Source organism: Olea europaea, chromosome 8 (assembly GCF_002742605.1).
Source record: "Olea europaea var. sylvestris chromosome 8, O_europaea_v1, whole genome shotgun sequence".
Taxonomy (NCBI): Eukaryota; Viridiplantae; Streptophyta; class Magnoliopsida; order Lamiales; family Oleaceae; genus Olea; species Olea europaea.
The window spans coordinates 7,317,978-7,328,022 of record NC_036244.1 but is presented as its reverse complement, the minus strand read 5'-3'; the positions used below and the strand labels follow the sequence as shown (position 1 = coordinate 7,328,022).

Genomic DNA, 10,045 nt, shown 5'->3' with positions numbered 1-10,045 from the left:
TTTGCAAATTACGTTGCTCACTTTATTTTCCTATTTTTTCTCTTTTACAAGATTTATTTTCAATTTTATTGTTCGATGTGTTTATATTATTTTCATGATTTTGGACGTTATCATAACATGGGTCATAGACAGTCGCCTAGGTAGCCTTATATTTGAGATGGCTTTGCATCTGCTCTCTAATTCTCCATTCTTTCAAGCTGGGAAAAGAAAATGTATTCTATCATTAGAGACATGAAAACAAATTCATTAAAAATATAGAAAACATTAATGTGAAGAAACATTAGGTACAAAAGGTTGATTCTAACAACTTGATTTTGAAGATAATCTTTAAAACTACTTTTGAATTTGCAAAAGGAGTTAATAAGTGCGTTTTACAAGCTTATTTTTACTACAAAACTTGAATTATATATGAAAATTTGAAAGAATTTCTACGTACTTTAGTGTTGTTATTATAGGTCAAACTCAAATGAAGGATTTTTGAGTTAAAGTAGAGTTGATTCAAAACAATTAAAGGCTAAGCAAAATGCATGGGATTGATATGAAACATTAAGAGTGCAAGCGGAAAATGTTTGAAATTTCGAGAGTGAAATTCAACTTACAAAAAGTTTAGAGTCTAATTTGTACATTTTCAAAAGTTGGGAGAACAAACTTCAGGTGATTATGGAGGAGTTGGGGAATAAATGTTTCCTTTTGGAGGTTGTAGGATCAATATTGAAGACCAGGATAAAAAGAATACCAAAATTGGATGAAAAGATGAACCAAAGCGCAACAATAAGAAAATTGAAAGGACAAAATTTGATGAAATAAAAAGTTGAAGACCGAAATCAAGAATGCAGAAAGTTCAAGGACTTGCTTTGCAGTTTAATGTTGGAAAAAAAAATGAAAAGAAAGAAAGTAGGCGCTATTGTAAAGCGATAAAAAATAATGAGGAGAATATTCAACACATTAAGGGAACATTCATTCAAATTTCACATTGTGTGGTCCAACCGCAGTAAGTTGACCACGATGAACGTCGACCAGTCTATCAAGTTGGAATTTTTATTTTTATTTTCTACTAATTTTGAATTTACGTGCAAAATTATTTTAATGGGAAAACGTATTTTTGAAATAAAAAGTTGAAGAAGGAAATTAATAATGCAAAATGTTCAAGGACTTGTTTTGAAATTTAATGTTGAAAAAGAAAAAAAAAAAAAAAAAAAAAAAAGAAAGAAAGAAAAAAAAGATGGTGTTAGTGTAAAGAGAAAAAAAAATAATGAGGGAAATATTCAACACATTAAAGGGAACATTGATTCAAATTTCACAATGTCTGGTCCAATTGCGGTAAGCTATCCACGATGAACGTCAGCCGGTCTATCAGGTTGGTATTTTTAATTTCTACTAATTTTGAATTTACATGCGAAATTATTTTAATAGGAGAATGCATTTTTGAAATTTGAAAGAACAAAATTTGAAGAAATAAAAAGTTGAAGACTTGAAATTAATAATGCAGAAAGTTCAAGGACCATTTTTTGAAAAAAGAAAAAAAGAAAAAAAGGGGATGGCAGTTAGTGTAAAGAGGAAAAAAATAAGGATAAAACTATTTGTACACAACTATTTATACAATTTTTTACACACTCGACACTTGGCCGCCCCCTATCGGCGCCGCCCGTCCAATAGGAGGCGACAAAGTGTCAAGTGTGAAAATCATTGTTTAAATGGTTGTGTGAATGTAGCATGGTTCAAAAAATAATGAGGAAAATATTCAACACATTAAACTCATTAAGGGAACATTCAATCAAATTTCACATTATGTGGTCCAACCACGGTAAGCTAGCCACGAAGAATGTCGACTGGTCTATCAAGTTGGTATTTTTATTTTTTTACTTTTAAATTTACGTGCGGAATTATTCTAATGGAAAAATGTGTTAATGAAAAAGATTTTGAAAAAAAAAAAAAAAAGAGTCTTTAGAAAATGAGGCTCAAACAAACACTAAATATAAATTAACCCAGTATATAAAATGATTAATTTAGTTAATTAAGATTAATATTGATATTTTATTTATAGATAATTGGATAAGCCAAAACCAAAATGGAAACAAAAAATTGACTCTAAAATCAGTCTTAGGGCCTAATTAATATGGAATTTCATGTTTTAACAGTTTCAGCATTCATGCAGAGATTTTGAAAATTATTCAAAATCTTTCACAATCATTCTTTATATTGATATGCACGAATAAATGCCAATAAAATCAAATTCCCTTTTAATCTTGCTTTGACTTCTGAAAGTTACATTCTCCTTAAATGTAAAACTGATGATTAAATTATTAATTTGACTGAGTATACAGTCAAAATTCAATTTAAAATTGATGATTATATTATTTGACCGAGTATACAGTCAATATTTTGTTAGGCCATAGTTAAGAATAAAAACAAAATATGTGTTTTTTCTTGACTCTTTCACATATACTTGACCGCTTGACATTGAATGAATGTGTACCATAAAAGACAAAATAGATTATTATTATTATTATTATTATTATTATATATTGGATAATTAACTGATAAATTATGGAATAAAAATACTTGGACAGGGCCATATGGGCTCGGTTTGTCCGTCCAAGACGCCTAATTCCTCTTCAATTAGGCGCCCCGGACGGATAGGCAACTAATCAAAATTTAAATTCTAAGTTGAGCTTTAATGTCTAAAATATCTGCTTATACATAGCCATATCAACTTTTTTAGACTACGACGATCTCATTGGCAGGTTGAATATTAATAGCATTACATAGTACTCATGTAGAAAAATATGCAGTAAAATAAATCGATATAGTTCAGTTATATATAATCCAACGTACTCGAATTCTAAATATATTACATGTGATATATAACTCCTCGTTTACAGCCATTTCTACTGAAAAACTTCAGAGAATTACATCAACGTTTAAAACTTCATGTACACAACATGGTATTTAGGTAGACAAACGCGTGGGATAAACCGGTTTGGTTGTTAATAATGTCAAAATATATTAATTGCTTCTTTAATCCATTTTGTCCTTTTTTCTCCCAATTAAAAAATTAAATAATAATAAAAGATGATAGTTATTAATTATTCCATACACGTTGATGCCTAAGTCAGTATATTATATATGACTAAAGGATGTAAGGATTGTGTGTTTTAACTTTTAATTAAATTGGTGTGCATGTTTGAGCATGTGTAAGACTACTAATGAAGTTGGAGGTCTCGTTTGTTAAAATCCTTTTTAAATTGGACTAATAGATTCCTACTAAATAATTTGTAAGTTTCTCACGTGATAGAACAAACATTATTCATGATGATAGGCAGAGCTGGTCCTGTGATTTTGAGTGCCTTGTGCGAGTCCGTTCCAGCAACTAAAACATATATTAAAAAAATAAATTCAATAATATTCTTTCATTGCAAAAATATGATATTTAAATATTTGTTTTCTTTTTTATTTTATTTTATTTTTTATTTTTACATATATGAACAGGAAAAACATAAATAAAACTCAAAAGCATTTCTCGAACTTCATCAAAATTCATACGTCATCAACAAAGAACCATCCAAGCCACTAGCCTCTTCGTGCAATTTTATATATATATCAAGTGTAAAGCTTGAAATGCAACAAATCATGTAAAAATATTTATTCTCGCATTTTTATAAGTAAACTCACTAATTAAACATTCGTAATCAATATTTTCTAGAAGACCTTGCTCAATAGATATCAAAGATAATGCATTCAATCGTTCTTGTAACATGGTTGATTGCAAATAAGATTATAATAACTTCAATTTTGAAAAACTTCTTTCAGCAAATGTAATAGTAACAGAAATTGTCAATAATATTCTATAAGCAATACATGTATTCGAAAAGTAATCCAATCTTTTCAAATAAGTCAATATATCAAAAGTCGTCTTTATTTATTTCTTAAAAGATTTCGCAAAACTTTTTACTCTTGAAATAAATCTTCGCCATCAAGATCACAAAAAATTACTTGTTTTAAAACAATATCAAGATGATCACAACATGCTTTCAAATTAGCACCATCCAACAAGTTTAACTTGTTAGAAGAAAATAGAAATACAATTTTTTTTTTATATGAATTGAATTGATCAAACCTTCGTTCATGTGATCCAATTGCTTGATCCACTATATAAAAGAAATAATTGATTCTGAAAGAATCTTCAAGTGATTATGCATCATCTACATTAGCATTTTGCTCTACTATATAGGTCCCCTTTGATTATTATTTTTATCAAAATATATTTTTCTCTCGCTTCTTTTTCACTACACATTCTTCATTGAAATAGTAATACACGTAAATCAAAAAATGTTCTTTATTTTTTATCCACAAATTCTCCATCAATCTACTATTCAAAAATTCATTTTTTCCATAAAATATAGATGTCAAACAGCCCCATAAAAGAAATAATCGGTTTTTCTCTTCTCTGCCTCAATTATCTTTGAGGCAATTGGAAAAGACGTTGATTTCCTTAATTCTTTTCTCCAAAAAGACGATTGAAAAATGCGGTTGCTCAATTTTTCTTTATTCTCTCAGTTCTCTAGCCAGCCTAATCTCTTTTTGACTTTTCCCTTTTCCTTCACATTATTTAAGCTACGAATACTATTTAAGAATATTATATTCAAGGAAATTATAATTAGTTAGTCACATTATTCTTAATTTTAATATCTTATGCATAATATTAAAAATTTTATATTTTAAAATTAATATATATTTTAAATATTTAATTATAAATAAATACAATTATAATATAAATTTTTTTTGGTGCCTCTACAATTTTAAGGCTCTGTACAACCGCTCAACTTGCGCACACTCAGGGCCGCTTTGATAATAAGATTTGTTATTAGATTAGAAAGTTTTTTTTCTTGTTATTTGGTCATGTCCAATTATGTCAATCTTTATTTCTCATTCTATCCATATCTCGGGAAAGAACTTCATCAATTACTACTAAAAACAATTTCTAAAAAGCATAAAGCGTAACTATGCGAAAAATGTCAACTTGCAGGTTAGACGTGCTTTCTAGAATATCGCTAAGAACTACAATAAACAAATTATTGCCCACTAAATGACAGTTTTTCTTATTTAACCATATGAAAGCATATCTTGTCTTCATCCAAGGAACAAGTAGAAGTCTGTCCGAATTAAGGTGGGATGTGTATAAAACTAAATTTAAACAAATAAATGTGCATTCTATAGAAAATCTCAAACTTTTGAATGAAATAGTTTGAGAACAAATTTTATAAGCAGGGGGAAAATTTTTCCAATAAAAGCGGTAGCAGATTTATTGAATGAGGATGGGAGTTGGCAACAATACTCAGTCTGAGATTATTCTATTACTACCTGGTGAGCATCCTTCAGAGGCTGATTTGTTCTTTCATGCTTACGGATTCCATCGTGAACTGGGAAGACTCCCAGTTTCATTGCAGAAAATATAAGACATGATTTTGAATCTTTGATGAATAAACTACATATGTTACACTTAAAAAAAGGATAAAAAAGATAATAGTGGATTATGGATACCTGTTTCATTTTACGGAGCATGTCTGTGTCTCTTACGTGACCATCACAAACTTCCAAGACCTCGGATCTGGCTCTTTTTGCCATTCTGGGTTTGAAGCCAACAACACGAGACACCAAGAAGCAGCCACAGCAGAAGTCTCAAATCCAGCTAAATAGATGTTTATGCGGTTATCCACAATGAACTGATCAATTGCATCCTGGCTCAAATTACTAGTTTTTGCCCCTTCAACAAGCATCTGCAATAAGTCCTTATCATATCCTTCTTTTCTTTCCCTTACAACCTTCAAGATCAATTCACATATTTCCTTCTCCAGAGCCCATATTTCTAAATTTGCTTTCTGTGGGAAGATATCTGGTATATAATTAAGAGAATTTAATCGAGAAACTATAATTGAAGAATCAATACCACAAAAAGCTAAAAAAAGAATATTTTATTACATACCTTAAACCTGGAATTCCAATAGACAATGTTTTTTTGGGAGTAAATTTAACCAATAATCACTGAACTTTACACTTGATTACTACTTGCTCACTCATCTTTCACAGATTACTGAATGCTCACTCATCTTTTCATATAATTACTCATTCATCACTCGTCTCTTCAAATAATTGGGCGACTTTTACGGTAAATTTTCGACAACTTCCGACCATAAAGAATGTCGAATTTTGATACCGTTGGAAAGTCCACGATATCCTCTTCAATTACCACCCAAAATCTCATTATAACTCCAAGGCAATTTTTCGGCAACTTTCGACCATCAAAACTATCAAATTTTGATACCATTGGAAAGCCCACAATGTCCTCTTCAATTACCATCCAAATTTTCCCATAATTCCAAAGGATTTGGTCGCAATAAACCCACAAAATCATTTTTTATGGAAAATTGATGTTTGCAACCAATAATACTTATTTAGGTGACTCGGGTGAATGAATGAGATCAAACGATGCAGGTGCTAGTTCTACAAATTTTCATTTTTAAATTATTATTATTAATTAATTAATTAATTTTATTTTTATTTATTTATTTATTTTTACATTTATAATTGGGGGAGTGTGATTTTGATTTTGATTCTTATTTCTTCAAATTTATTTTTTTAATTGCAGTTTCTAATACGTAGGGCAAAATTTAGATTCTAAACTGATTGAAATTGATGTATTATTATTATTTTTTTTATTTTTACGTTTATAATTGGGGGAGTGTGATTTTGATTTTGATTTTGATTCTTAATTCTTCAATTTTCTTTTTTTAATTGCAGTTTCTAATTCGTAGGGTAAAATTTAGATTCTAAACTAATTGAAATTGATGTATTATTTATTAACAATTTTACCGACTATAATTCTTGTCCTGTGGCTCACAGTACAGTTTCTGAACAATCTATGAAATTTGGACTTTGCTACATATATACAAGCATGTAAGTAAGGGTGTCCATAATGGACAGCCGAGGCGCCTGTCGCGTCGGGGCCCACCGACGCCTCTGCCAATGGTGAAGTGTCGTGGACACCCGGATGCACATGCTAATGTACATTTAGCAATTTCCATGAAATTTAGTGGTATGGAAAGTTAATTATTGAATACATATAAAAATTTAATTTACGAACCTGTGACTGTTGCATATAGATTTTACTAAAGTTCGTAGTGTAAGAAGATGAGACAAAAAGGATAAGAGGGATAGATCAATAGAGGATCGTGATAGGGCATGTTTAAATTACAGAAAAGAGGGATAGATCCAGATTTACATTAGCGCTTACAAAATATATGATTTCATTGAACCTTTAAGCAGTAGTTAGTAAAACAGAGTAGTGAAATATAGTTATTGTTATTATAAGCAATCAAATTTATCTATTTATCTATCAGCAGATTGGACACTTATTTTACTTCATTCTGTAGATGATGAGCAATTCACACATGCCATCTACTTCATTTGCTTCTGCCGTCATGGCGAAAGGGAATGGCACAAAACTTATAGTATCTAATGAAGCAAGTACTGCTAATGCAAATGGCGATAATACTGGTCCTTCAAGCAGTTGGATCCCTTCTCTGCATTATATATCTTCTGCCAAGTGATTCATATGGTAATGTTGTCCCCACGCCCGCCCTTTCTATATCCAGCATTCAGTGGCTAGGCTATTCATATGGATGAATGTTAATATACCATGCATTATCTCTGTGATTAATTCTTCCAGTTTGCTTATCAGCCATTTATCATGTTTATTGGGTATGGTTTGAAATGGGGCTTAAATGATTTCTGATGATTGAAGTAGGTTGGCTCTGCTGGTGTATGGTTCTTAGTTTCTTGTTTGATTAAATGATTAATTCTTTGTTTTACCCTAAACCTTATTTAAATGTCCACATTCAATTTGACAAAGTTTGCTTCAGGGAAGCCTTGGAGGCAGATAGAGGTTCCACAACTCTCATTGGTGCTGTTGACTGGTATATCAGAATCCCATTTTCCAAGTGAGAATAATATGTCCACTGGAATTACTTTCTTCTCTGTTTTTGTTCTCCTTTAAAATTTCTTGCCCGACAACTAGTGCTATCTGTCTTTAACTTTAAATTAATAGTTTGGAATTTTCAATATTTGAGATAGTTAAAGATTTTTATTTTGTCATTTCATGTAATTATGACTGCAGACACAAGTCTCTCGTGGACAAGTTTTTTTTCCCATAAACAACCCCCCCCCCCCCCCCCCCCCTTTTAATATAAAAGAGAGGATACAACAGTTTTATTTCTATTTACTCTGTTTTATTTTTCAGTTTTTGTGTGCTGCTGTAGTCTTCATCTAGTTAAAATTGGAGAAAGTTACATCTTGTTAACATATTTTACATGGCTTTAATGTTTATAGCTATCTAATAAGTTGTATCACTTTGTTAATTTTCAGATTTAAAAGCATCATCGATTTGGTGGATGTGTTCTCCAAACAAATTACAAGGGTTCAAGAAATTTTCTTTTGAAGAACTAGAATGAGATGATTCTAATTTAATTATGTTTATTGCATTTTCAAGCGTATATTGCAATTTGTATTTGATTTGAGATATAACATAATTAGATTTCTATATTGAACAACCACACTTGTGTATTTTTGTAAGACAATATTGATGGCTTGGAATTTATTATTGGCTTGGTTATTGTTCATATTTTTAGTCCAAAACATAATGATAATTAAGGAATGCTATGTAATATGTATATATTATAATTAAAATGCTATTGAAAATAAAAGATTATATTCAATAAATATTATTAAAAAATTATTATGGAAAAAGAATGCTATTAAAAATGTAATCATGATGTACAAAGAATGTTATTAAAGTCAAAATTATAATATAAAAATGCTATCAAATTAAAAAAGATTACATGAAAAAAATGCTATAAATACTCAAACCACGACAATAATAAAATGCTATGTAAAGATTTTTTATAACACTTTATAATAGCATTTATAAAACTTTATAATAAAGGCATGACTTTTAATAACACCACCTACGATAGCATTTCGAAAAATGCTATAGAATTTGATAAATAGCATTTTTTGCACGCTATAGATTCCTTAATATGTTGTAGTGTTTCCATGATTTTATAAGGGACACAACAGATTCTGTGATTATGTTCATCATTCCCTACACCAGCAATTTTTCTTTTTTTAGTACATGCACTTCCATTATTAAAATGAAGTGATAAAATAGGACAGACAGATCCATGGACAGGATAAAAATTTCTCACTGTTGAAGTTGCAGAGAGCAGTAAATATGGTTCTCCGGCCATATCAAAAGATTAATAATATGCCTTAACCTTGTCCATGGATAACTCAGGAGCCATAATTTTCCTTTGCCGCGCCTAAATGGCGCCACTGGATGTTAAGATGCCTTGGCCGAGTAAAGAGCTGAGCTCTTTCTGTTGATACTTCGACCTCCCCAAGTCCAATGACGTGCACGTAGTTATTTCTTTCACCAAATCAGGGTCGTTTACGTATATTATTTTGCATATTACCAAGAGAAAACGCAAATAACTGACCTGTAAAAAAAGGTCATCTAAGAACAAATTGAATGAGAAGTGCAAAGCAAAATACAGATATTTATACCATATTGTTTTCTCCATTGCTGGAAAAATGGAAAAACGGCTGCACTGTCATGGGAGACTGGAGGATGAGGATGATTAGTCGGAGTTCTCAGAATTTCACGTATTTTCTTAGGTTTCATTGCAAGAACACTGTATAGGCGCATGAACAGACCTAATACAAAAACCAGAACTATGGAGATAAAAAATTTCACATTCGAAGAAACGTTCCCTTCCATCTCTCTTTCTCGCTCTCTCACAAACAAAATATAAAACTGGTTTGTTCTGGCTAGTTGTCAACTTCTGCGCTCCTTATTGTTGGAAAAAATGAGCAATAGCTCACTTTTGGCCAGATTTTCGGTGGGATCTGTTAATCCAATTTGAAAGATCAAAGTTGATCCGTGTTATCCTCCGTGAGAACATCAAAATCATATATTTATTTGCCAAAAATG

The 10,045-nt window shown here is 30.6% G+C and overlaps 1 pseudogene; it reads right to left on the bottom strand.

Annotated features, from left to right (window-relative positions):
* Positions 1–5,346: 5,346 nt before the first annotated feature.
* LOC111398232 lies at positions 5,347–9,832 on the bottom strand (annotated as a pseudogene).
* Positions 9,833–10,045: the final 213 nt, after the last annotated feature.